Here is an 11481-nt window from a genome sequence, read left to right on the forward strand (position 1 = left end):
AAATTTTTAAACCTGTTTTTTTGCTGAAATAAGGCTTTGGGAAACTTATAAGAGCAATTAATGTTGAAATGACAGGTTTCAGAGTAGCAGCCATGTTAGTCTGTATCCGCAAAAAGAAAAGGCGTACTTGTCCCCTCCCCGCCCCCCACTGTTCCTCAGACGTTCTTGTCAACTGCTGGAAATGGCCCACCTTGATTATCACTACAAAAGTCCCCCTCCCCCCTTGCTGGTAATAGCTCAGCTTACCTGATAACTCTCCTTACAGTGTGTATGGTGACACCCTTTGTTTCATGTTCTCTGTGTATATAAATCTCCCCACTGTATGTTCCACTGAATGCATCCGATGAAGTGAGCTGTAGCTCATGAAAGCTTATGCTCAAATAAATTTGTTAGTCTCTAAGGTGCCACAAGTACTCCTTTTCTTAATGTTGAAATGTGATTCCCTGTGTTTGCAGTAAATGAAAAGGAAACAATGAAAGAAAGTAAATATATTTATGATGTGATATAACATAAGGTGTTAGGAATATTTCCATATGAGTCAGATCAGGGCTGGATTAAGACCTTTATAGGCCCTAAGTACTGAAAAGATTATGGTGTCCCCCCTCATATGTAATTCAATATAAAAAAAATACTATACCGTAAAAAAAAAATTATTTTTCGAAATGACACAAAACTTACATGTATGCTGAAATTAAAATAGCTTCTTTCTAGATTTTCTGATTGCAAAATTCTGGATAAGTTCATCGAAGCTGACTTGACGAAGCATGTCCGCTTCCATACACAATAGGGAAAGTGAATCAAGTCTGCCCTGACACATTGTTGTTCTCTGAGGGTTTTTTATTCTTTTCAGCTGAGAAAAAGAGCATTTTGCAGAGCAGTTAGTAATCATCAATGTTAGAAAAATACATAGTGCAATCTCTACATTTGGAAATACACATTGTATTCCATCTTTCAATATTGTGTCATGAAGATCAATGTGACTGAATTTCATTTTTCCTCTTTCATTAAACTTTGCGCGCATATAACAGTGGAACTGCTGTACTTCTCCACAGAGATTCATGTTCAAGTAAACAGGGTATGAGTCAACTAGCTTTTGGGAACCTTGTGAATATTGTTCGTCAGTGTCATAAATATAAAGGGAAGGGTAAACACCTTTAAAATTCCTCCTGGCCAGAGGAAAAACCCTTTCACCTGTAAAGGGTTAAGAAGCTAGGATAACCTCGCTAGCACCTGACCAAAATGACCAATGAGGAGACAAGATACTTTCAAAAGCTGGGAGGAGGAAGAAACAAAGCCTCTCTCTCTGTATCTGTGTGATGCTTTTCCCAGGGACAGGACAGGAATGGAATCTTAGAACTTAGTAAGTAATCTAGCTAGATATGCGTTAGATTCTGACTTCTTTAAATGGCTGAGAAAAATAAGCTGTGCTGAATGGAATGGATATTCCTGTTTTTGTGTCTTTTTGTAACTTAAGGTTTTGCCTAGAGGGATTCTCTATGTTTTGAATCTAATTACCCTGTAAGGTATTTACCATCCTGATTTTACAGTGGTGATTCTTTTTACCTTTTCTTCTCTTAAATTCTTCTTTTAAGAAACTGAATGCTTTTTCATTGTTCTTAAGATCCAAGGGTTTGGGTCTGTGGTCACCTATGCAAATTGGTGAGGATTTTTATCAAGCCTTCCCCAGGAAAAGGGGGTGTAACGTTTGGGACGATTTTGGGCGGAAAGACATTTCCAAACAGACTCTTTCCTAATAATACCAGTTAGACGTTTGGTGGTGGCAGCGAAAGTCCAAGGGCAAAAGGTAAAATAGTTTGTATCTTGGGGAAGTTTTAACCTAAGCTGGTAAAAGTAAGCTTAGGAGGTTTTCATGCAGGTCCCCACATCTGTACCCTAGAGTTCAGAGTGGGGAAGGAACCTTGACAGTCAGATAAGTCCATATTGTTTAGAAAAGAAAATCTACTTGATACTTCTTTGTACACTTCACCTCTCCTCTTCATATGAGCTTCAAGTGTATCAGTTATAGCGTAGTAAGTAGAAACGAGAAATTTGTCTCTAGGATTCAATGCTGTTTCTGTTGCACTGCTATCATTTGCTTGTTTTTTCCTGATTCGCTTGCGGGACTGGGCTTCTTTGTAGTTAGTATCAGGCAAGATATCTTTTGATATGTCTTCAAATCTTTCGAAATCATTCCTCAAAGTGTGTAAGTGGTCTGCTAATGATTGACAGAGGTCTGCACATGTTTTCAAATCCAATACTTTTTCTTGGAGAGCTTGACGTGTGTGGTAAAAGTGTTGTAAAATTTCATTCCACATGGTCAACATGAATATAAACTCTAGTTCTTGCATCTTGTTTGCAATGTTTTCTGTCTCTCGCATAGTTTTTCCCTTTTGTGATTGGTCTTCAGCTATACTTTCTAATGCATCCACAATCTTTGAGTAGGACTCCAGAATTGCACTTGTTGCCATTGCATGTGCCTCACAGCGAGTATTAGAAAGAGATTTTAACACACGATCATTGCCCAAATATGTTTTAAGAACTGCCCATCGGTGTGTTGAGGTAGAGAAAAATGTATAAAGTAACTGGACTGTTGAGAAAAAACTTACTGCCACCAGACAACAATCAACAACACTACGGCCAACAAGATTGAGAGAGTGTGCATGAATGAATATGGTATGAATATGGCATATTTGTTCTGTTCTAAAAGCTTCTTCTGCATTCCTTGATAACGCCCTGACATGTTGGCAGTGTTGTCATAAGATTGACCTCTGCACTTGGAGACATCTATTTTGCAAACTTGGCACAGATAATGCAGTACTTGATTTGCAATTTCTTCACCAGTGTGGCTTTTCAAATTGAGGAATGTTATAAATTGTTCAACTGGTTTTCTATCTGTGGGAGACACATATCTTAGTACTCAATTGAACAATATGTGAAAGATCAGGTGTAGAGTCGACAGATAAACTGAAGTACCCGGCAGTACTTATTTCATCCACAATAGCTGAACGAACTTTGTCACTCATTAGAACAATGAGTTCATCACATCTTGTCTTGGATAAGTATGATGGGTTACCTTTGCCAGCATTCCCATATTTTGAGATATGGCCTGCTAAAAATGGGTCAAACTGAGCCACAAGCTCCAACAATCCCAAGAAATTTCCATTCTTGCAATGATCCAAATGTGTCATTTGATCCTCAGAAAGGCAGACCACGTTCAGCTAATGTTTGAATAACAGCTATAACACGCTGTAAAACATGTTGCCAGTATTCATGCTCCCCTTTAATGTGTTCTTCCAATTTTTGTGTCAATCCAAAGCCCTGTCTTCGATTTAAATATGTCAACATTGAATCTCTGTAAGTAGTGCTATTTTCTTGTTGTTCAATTAAAACAGTATTCTGCCAGTCACTAAATCCATCTGCAGCGAACCGGGATGTTGAAGGTTTATATGTAAAAAGTTTGCAAACAAAACAGTACACAGACCCTGTTGATGGTGAATACAGTAGCCATTCTCGAGTTTATTTCTCACCATTCACTTTCATGCCGAAAAATATTTTTTGTGGACAATATCTTGCTTGTTTGCCATTGGTAAAAGTCTGATGTGATTTCTCAAATGGCCCAGTGTGGTGTTCACAGTCATTTGGTCCACGATCTATCCATTAAGCTACATCATCGGCACTGAAATCAACCCACATACCAGGATCTTTTCTTCTATTATTTACAGCATGATCAGGTTCAGTCTGACACATCTACACCTTCTAGAACAATGTCTGTTTTACCACCAGGAGTAGGATGATCAGTTACAGTCTCTGACACGTCCTCATGTTCTGGAATGGTGTTTGTTTCACCAATAGAAGAAGGGTCAGTCTCTGAAACACCTACAGGTTTTGGAACGATGTCTGTGCTACTGAGAGAAGATGTTGCTTCTGATGGATTTGCTTTCAAAAATGATTTCAGCTTTGGAAGATTTTGGAAAATTTCACTAGTTTTTTGTTTCTTTTCTTCCTCCAGTTTACGTTTCTGTGCTCCACTCAGTTGGTTACGATTCATCCTGCCCCTTATCTCAGTTATCTGAACTTAAAAAAAAATTACACAATGTACACTATTTTTATGTGTATATATATATCTATTGCAATACATGACAAGATCTGATTTCCTCGCATTATTTCGATCTATGTTAGTAGGACACCCCCCTGTTTTAGGTGGGGATAAGTAATAAAAAGAGAACAGAAAAATGGGGGAAGAGTGTGTAGTGGAGTGTAAGGAAGTCTAACAAAGTTCTGATTTTTCCCATGATGACTACTTCAAAGCTTTTTTTGAAATATCAAATATCAATTTTTTCCAAAAAAAATCTCATTTTTTTGGTGCCCCCTGCTTTGCTGGTGCCCTAAGCATGTGCTTAGTCTGCCTATTGGGTAATCCAGCCCTGAGTCAGATTCATGAAGACAATAGCATGCTGAAATTTTCCAAGACATGAATCACAGAGGTATCAGTCCTTACCAAGGTAAAGGAATCACTGAGGACTAGGCCTTTGTTAATATTAGAAACTATGAATCTATCTGTCACTAAGGGATTACACCAGGGCTATTCACCGCAAAGACTCACTTATGCCCTCAAAATAAGGATTAAGTGAGATTTTGTCTATATACACACACATTTTGGCTATATATAGGTCGGTATAAGTTATGTCACTCAGGGGTGTGAATAAGCCCTTCCCTCTCCCCCCACCCCCCAAGGAATGTAAGTTACACTGATCTGAGTGCCGGTGTGGAAAGCGCTATATCAGTGGGAGAGCTTCTCCTGCTGACATAGTTATGGCTGCTTGTTGGGGGTAGATTAATTAAATCAACTGGAGAGCTGTCTCCCATCAGAACGGCTACACTGGAGAACTTACAGTGGTGCAGTTGCACTGATCCAGCTGCGCCACTGTAAACTCTCTAGTGCACCCTACTGGGGCACCCAACCACTCCACCCCAGAGGACCGTCCAAGCAACAGAAGGCTGGCATTCAATAAGTTTTAAAGTGCAGTGTGACCTTGTCCTTCCCTCCTCCCCTCATCCACCACCCCACCCAGTGCTTCCCTCCTCCCCCACCCCTCCCTGGGGACCTTGACAGTTATCCCCCTATTTGTGTGACGAATTAATAAAGAATGCATGATTTTAAAATAAGAATGACTTTATTGCCTCTGTAAGTGGTGATCGAAGGGGGTACGGGAGGGCTGTTGGCTTATAGGGAAGTAGAGTGAACCAAGGGGGTGGGTTTTCCTCAAGGAGAAACATACAGGACTGTCACACCGTAGCCTGGTCAGCCATGAAACTGGTTTTCAAAGCTTCTCTGATGTACAGCGCACCCCGCTGTGCTCTTCTAAATGCCCTGGTGTCTGGCTGTGCGTAATCAGTGGCCAGGCGATTTGACTCAACTTCCCACCCCACCATAAACGTCTCCCCCTTACTCTCACAAATATTGTGGACCACACAGCAAGCAGTAATAACAATGGGAATATTGGTTTCGCTGAGGTCTAACTGAGTCAGTAAACTGCGCCAGCATGCTTTTAAACATCCAAATGCACATTCTACCACCCTTCTGCACTTGCTCAGCCTATAGTTGAACAGCTCCTGACTACTGTCCAAGGTGCCTGTGTATGGCTTCATGAGCCATGGCATTAAGGGGTAGGCTGGATCCCAAAGGATAACTGTAGGCATTTCAACATCTCCAACAGTTATTTTCTGGTCTGGAAAGTAAGTCTCTTGCTGCAGCTGTTCATACAGACCAGAGTTCCTGAAGATGCAAGCATCGTGGATCTTTTCCAGCCATTCCACGTTGATGATGGTGAAACGTCCCTTGTGATCCACCAGTGCTTGCAGCACCATTGAAAAGTACCCCTTGTGGTTTATGTACTGGCTGCCAAGGTCGTCCAGTCCCAAGATAGGGATATGGGTTCCGTCTATCGCCCCACCACAGTTAGGGAATCCCTTTGCAGCAGAGCCATCCACTATGACCTGCACATTTCCCAGAGTCACTACCCTTGATAGCAGCAACTCAGTGATTGCTTTGGCTACTTGGATCACTGCAGCCCCCACAGTAGATTTGCCCACTCTAAATTGATTCCCGACTGACTGGTAGCTGTCTGGCATTGCAAGCTTCCAGAGGGCTATCACCACTTGCTTGTGAACTGTGAGGGCTGCTCTCATCTTGGTATTCTTGCGCTTCAGGGCAGGGGAAAGCAAATCACAAAGTTCCATGAAAGTGTCCTTATGCATGCGAAAGTTTTGCAGCCACGGGGAATCATCCCACACCTGCAACACTATGTGGTTCCACCAGCCTGTGCTTCTTTCCCAGGCCCAGAATCAGTGTTCCATGGCATGAGCCTGCCCCATTGCCACAAGGATGGTCAAATTGCCAGGGCCTGTGCTTTGAGAGAAGTCTGTGACCATGTCCTCATCACTCTCATCACCGCGCTGCCATTGCCTCCTCGCCTGCTTTTGCAGGTTCTGGTTCTGCATGATAATGCATGAGGTGTTCACAATGCTCATAACTGCCGCAGTGATCTGACCGGGCTCCATGCTTGCTGTAGTATGGCATCTACAGGACAGCAGAGTTGCAGTGGAAGTGGCCCTGCGAGACCAGCAGGAGAGCAGGAGAGCAGAGTTGCAGCAGACGCAGCAGAGAATAGATATTTATAAAGAATGATGAGAGGACCTGCGAGGTGGATTCATGGCACCAGGAGAGCAGAGTGGCAGTGGAAGCAGTGGATGACAAAGATGGTTTGCAGACCTTCTGCACCATCTGCTGTCAGGACACAACAGCTGAGCAGGCTGCATACTTGCCGTGGTATGGTGAGTCAAGAGCAGCCGAGCAGAGTTTTTGCGGAAGTGGTCCTGTGAGACCACCAGGAGAGCAGAGTGGCAATGGAAGCAGCAGAGAATAGATATTTGTAAAGAACGATGAGAGGACCTGCGAGGTGGATTCATGGCACCAGGAAAGCAGAGTGGCAGTGGAAGTGGTCGATGATGAAGACGGTTTCCAGACCTTCTGCATCGTCTGCTGAAAGCAGTATAGCACCTGCACGGAAAAAAGGCACCAAACGATTGTCTGCCATTGCTTTCATGGAGGAAGGGACGACTGACGACATGTTCCCAAAACCACCCACAACAATGTTTTTGCCCCATCAGGCATTGGGAGCTTAACCCAGAATTCCAAAGGGTGGCGGAGACTGCGGGAACTGTGGGATAGCTACCCACAGTGCACTGCTCCAAATGTCGATGCTAGCCTCGGTACTGTGGACACTAGTGGGGACAACACACAATTGACTGTATAAAATCGCTTTCTAAAAATCGACTTCTATAAAATCTACCTAATTTTCTAGTGTAAACAAAACCCAGAAGTGCACACAGTATTCCAGCAATAGAGCCAAACACAGAGCTAATAAAACCCCTATAGTCCTCATTAAGATCATCATCATGCACTCTGGCCTGGGGCCCAGTGAAAACTTTCCTACTGAAGGGCTTGTGTGAGCTCCAGTGAAAGGGGTAGAGCTTTGTTGAGATAGAAATTGCACTCACCAGCAGGCCCTGCCATTCAGCTCCTTGCCCGCCTACTACCCGCCACTGATTGGTTCTTCTGCAGAGGGCAGGAGGCGATGGTGGGGAGGAGCCAGGGAAGAAAGAGGCAGAACGAGTGTGGGGTGCTCTTGGGAGAGGGGGTGCAATGGGGCAGGAAGAGGCGGAGTGGGAGCGGGAAGAGGTGGGGCAGGAGTGGTGTCTTGGGGAAAGGTATATAGTAGGGGCAGTGCCTGGGGCAGAGAGGTGGTCAAGCGCCCCTGAGGAAATCAAAACGTTGGCACCTGTGCCTACACTGCCCCCACATGACTGGGTAACTGAATCGAACCTTAACAATGGCTCCTTCATTTTTAAGTGAAAAATCAGAATGTTCCTTTTTAATACGGAGGAATAGAAACTTTTGATTCCACTGAGGTGCTTTTGCTTCTTTCTTGTTCTTTTTTTCATCCAAAAAGTTTTTTTCCACCTGAAATAGACACATTCCCTTCGAAAGTTTCCTCCAACACCTTGCTGTCACAGCGAATACACCGGACTGGAAGACAGAATAACTAGATTCTATTTCCTGGTCTAGCGAACATTCCTGTGTGACTGTCAGCCCTTCCTTTGCAGGGGTAATGTCAAAGAGCCAACACTGGGGGCTCTGCACAGGATGTGGGTTTCCAGTTTGGGGGCAGCTCTTTGGGGAAGACATTTCTCCCTCCATTCCTGACGCACAGGGTGGAGTGCCCACATGGCCTCAGCTACTACAAGGTCAGGCACAGCACTAGCAATTCGGTCCTGCGACACTCCCCATCCAGAGCTTTTTCACTCAATGGATCTGTTTAGTTCCTGTAGCATGTGGATATTTTTTCCTCACATGCCTGACTGCCCTTGAACCCCTACGTCTCTGACTTTCTTTGCAAAGTGCTGGTGAGGTCTCAGCTCCATAACATACCACAATTCCAGAGTCTTCTACACAGACCTTCCGCTTCCCAGATCCACGGGCATGAAATGATAGCATCCCTTCTGCAGTTGAAGTTGTTGCAACCAATACAGGGCACATGAAGTTTGGTCAGTGGACTGTAAGTATTGAGTAAAGTAGGCAAACTCACCCATTTACTCCTGGGGTTCCTCTGCAAAAGAAAAATGTGGAGGAGAAGAAAATAGTTCAATGTATGTCCATTGACATATGAATTGAAGAGGGTGAATGAGATCCTTTCTTTGTTGATTAACATAAATATTGGCCATGCGTAGTGAGCTAGCTATTCAATCCGTGGGCTAGCCCCATTCCTATCCCACCACATAGTAGATAGAGAAGGTTATATTCTTCCTTTAATCAATTTAAGAAAAAGCTTCATGGCCACAACTAATTAGAAAAGGTGAATATGACACACTACGCTCCTCTGCTAATATGGGTTCTGCTATGAAAGGAGCAGTAACATCATTTACATCATGAGCTGCATTCCATTTGCTGTTTCAATGCAGAGTCCTTCTAATGTGTACATGGCCTTTCATACTGCCTCTCTGCAAGAGTGTTATGGTTCTTGGAGAATACAAACCAGGAGTGGTGAGTCTATTTAAATTTCAACAATGTATGAGCAGCACTGCTCAGAACCAGCAAGTGCTCACATATGTTATTGACAAAATTAGCCAAGTATTCTGCTTTATCAAAAACAGGAAAGTGTGGTGAGGTCTAATAAATCAACAATTTTCTTTTCATTCTACAAGACTTCTACACAACAGTAGAGCACACTGAAGAAAAAGGACCCAGGCTTACTTATTCTCTTTTCCAAGTCTCCTAAAAAAGAAAAAATATATTTCAAGCTAACAATAGCACCTTTTCTAATAATATGGCCAAGAGCAAAGGTAACTAATGGTTAAAATATCAAAAGCTGTATTTATTGGAGAGTAGCTGTGAGGGAGCAAGTGACACAATGAACATCATACTGTCTAGGGCTGGAAGGAAGCACTCTCATCATCTATAACATGGGGCAGAGAACTTCCCCCCTTAGAAAAAACATACAATCTTGATTTGAAAAATTACAAGTGCTGGAAGATCCACCACAACCCTTGCTAAATTGTTACAATGGCTAATCACCCTCACTCTTAAACATTTACACCTTATTTCTAGTCTGACTTTCCTAGTTTCAATTTCTAGCCATTGGATTTTGCTAGACCATTTTCTGATAGACTGAAGAGCCTATTATCACATGTTTGTTCTCTATCTACATACATATAGAGTGTAATCAAGTCACCCCTTCTCTTTGGTAAGCTAAATAGATTGAGCTCTTTGAGTCTATCACAATACCACATGTTATCTAATCCTTTAACCATTCCGGTGCTCTTCTCTGAACCCTCTCCAGTTTGACAACTTCTTTCTTCAGTTGGGGTCACCAGAACTGCACACAGTATTCCAGCGACAGAGCCAAGCACAGAGCTAATATATCCCCTATAGTCCGAATTAAGATCATCCCCATGCCCTCTAGTCTGGGGCCTAGTGAACATTTTCCTACTGAAGGGCTTGTGTGAGCTCTAGTGAAAGAGGTACAGTTTTTCCAAGACAGAAATTGCACTCCCCAGCAGGCCCCATCAATCAGCTCCTCCCCCTCCAACCCAGCCCCTCCTGCCTGCCACTGATCAGCTGTTCTGCAGAGGGCAGGAGGCACTGTGGGGGAGGAGTGGGGAAAGGAAGAGATGGAACGAGGGTTGGATGCTCTTAGGAGAGGGGTGGAACAGGGCAGGAAGAGGTAGACTGGGACCGGAAAGAGGCGGGGTAGGGGTGAGGCCTTGGGGGAAGGGGTATAGTAGGGGCAACATGTTGTGGAGACCAAAAATTTTTTTTTTTTTAAAAAAAGAATAAGATAAGTTCATGGAGGATAACTCCTTCAACGGTTATTAACCAAGATGGTCACTGATGCAATCCAGTGCTCTGGGTTTCCCTAAGCCTCTGACTATGGGACTGGATGAAAGGGAATGGATCATTAGATAAATTGCCCTGTTCTGTTCATTCCCTCTGATACATCAAGCACCGGCCACTGTCAGAAGACAGGATACTGGGCTGGATGGATCATCGGACTGACACAGTATGGTTGTTCTTATGCTGCTTCCCTACAGACTTTGTTCCCTGTCCCCAGTAAAGTTCCCTTTGTGATACTGTTATTTTTGAATGTGGCCTTTCATTTGTTGGGGCTTGTATTAGTGTATTGTGCTGGGTTATATTTCTTGTAAATAGATAAGTAGCATTAGTTATTTTCCCAAGAGATGTTAAACCCTGTGTCCCAAGCACAGACAGGAGTCACCTTGGGTGGAGGCACCAGGAGCTGAAAGAAAGAACCCAGGACCCAGTGCATCCCAGGAGGGGAGAGAAGCCACTCTGATTAGCAAGCAGCAGGGAGGAGGCTTAAGCCACATGGGGGGTGGGGGGAAAAGGGGGCTACATGAAATACAACATTGGTGTTTCCCTCAGAAAGCTGTCTCTGCAGCAAGGAGGGCTGGAGGAGCCTCTGACTCCTGTGAGTCACAACACTGGCAGGGAGTCAGGGACTGCAGGGGATGAGGAATTCCACTGCTGCCAGTGACAGACAGGTTTGATTCTGAACCCAGGTTGCAATCCGGCAGAGGTCTCCCTCCCTTTTAAGGGAGCTGGGAGCCCTAGCAAAATGAAGAAACACCATTTATTCAGACTTTTATCAAAAATGGAAGAAAAGTTTTTGTTTAAACTTTCCAGAAGAAAAACAAAATTATTGCATTTGAGGAAAGGCAGTGTCATAAATATAAAGGGAAGGGTAACCACCTTTCTGTATACAGTGCTATAAAGTCCCTACTGGCCAGAGGCAAAATCCTTTCACCTGTAAAGGATTAAGAACATAAGGTAACCTCGCTGGCACCTGACCCAAAATGACCAATGAAGGGACAAGATACTTTCAAATCTGGAGGGGGGAAAGG

Source organism: Lepidochelys olivacea (assembly GCF_965140295.1).
Source record: "Lepidochelys olivacea isolate rLepOli2 genome assembly, chromosome: 23".
Classification (NCBI taxonomy): domain Eukaryota; kingdom Metazoa; phylum Chordata; order Testudines; family Cheloniidae; genus Lepidochelys; species Lepidochelys olivacea.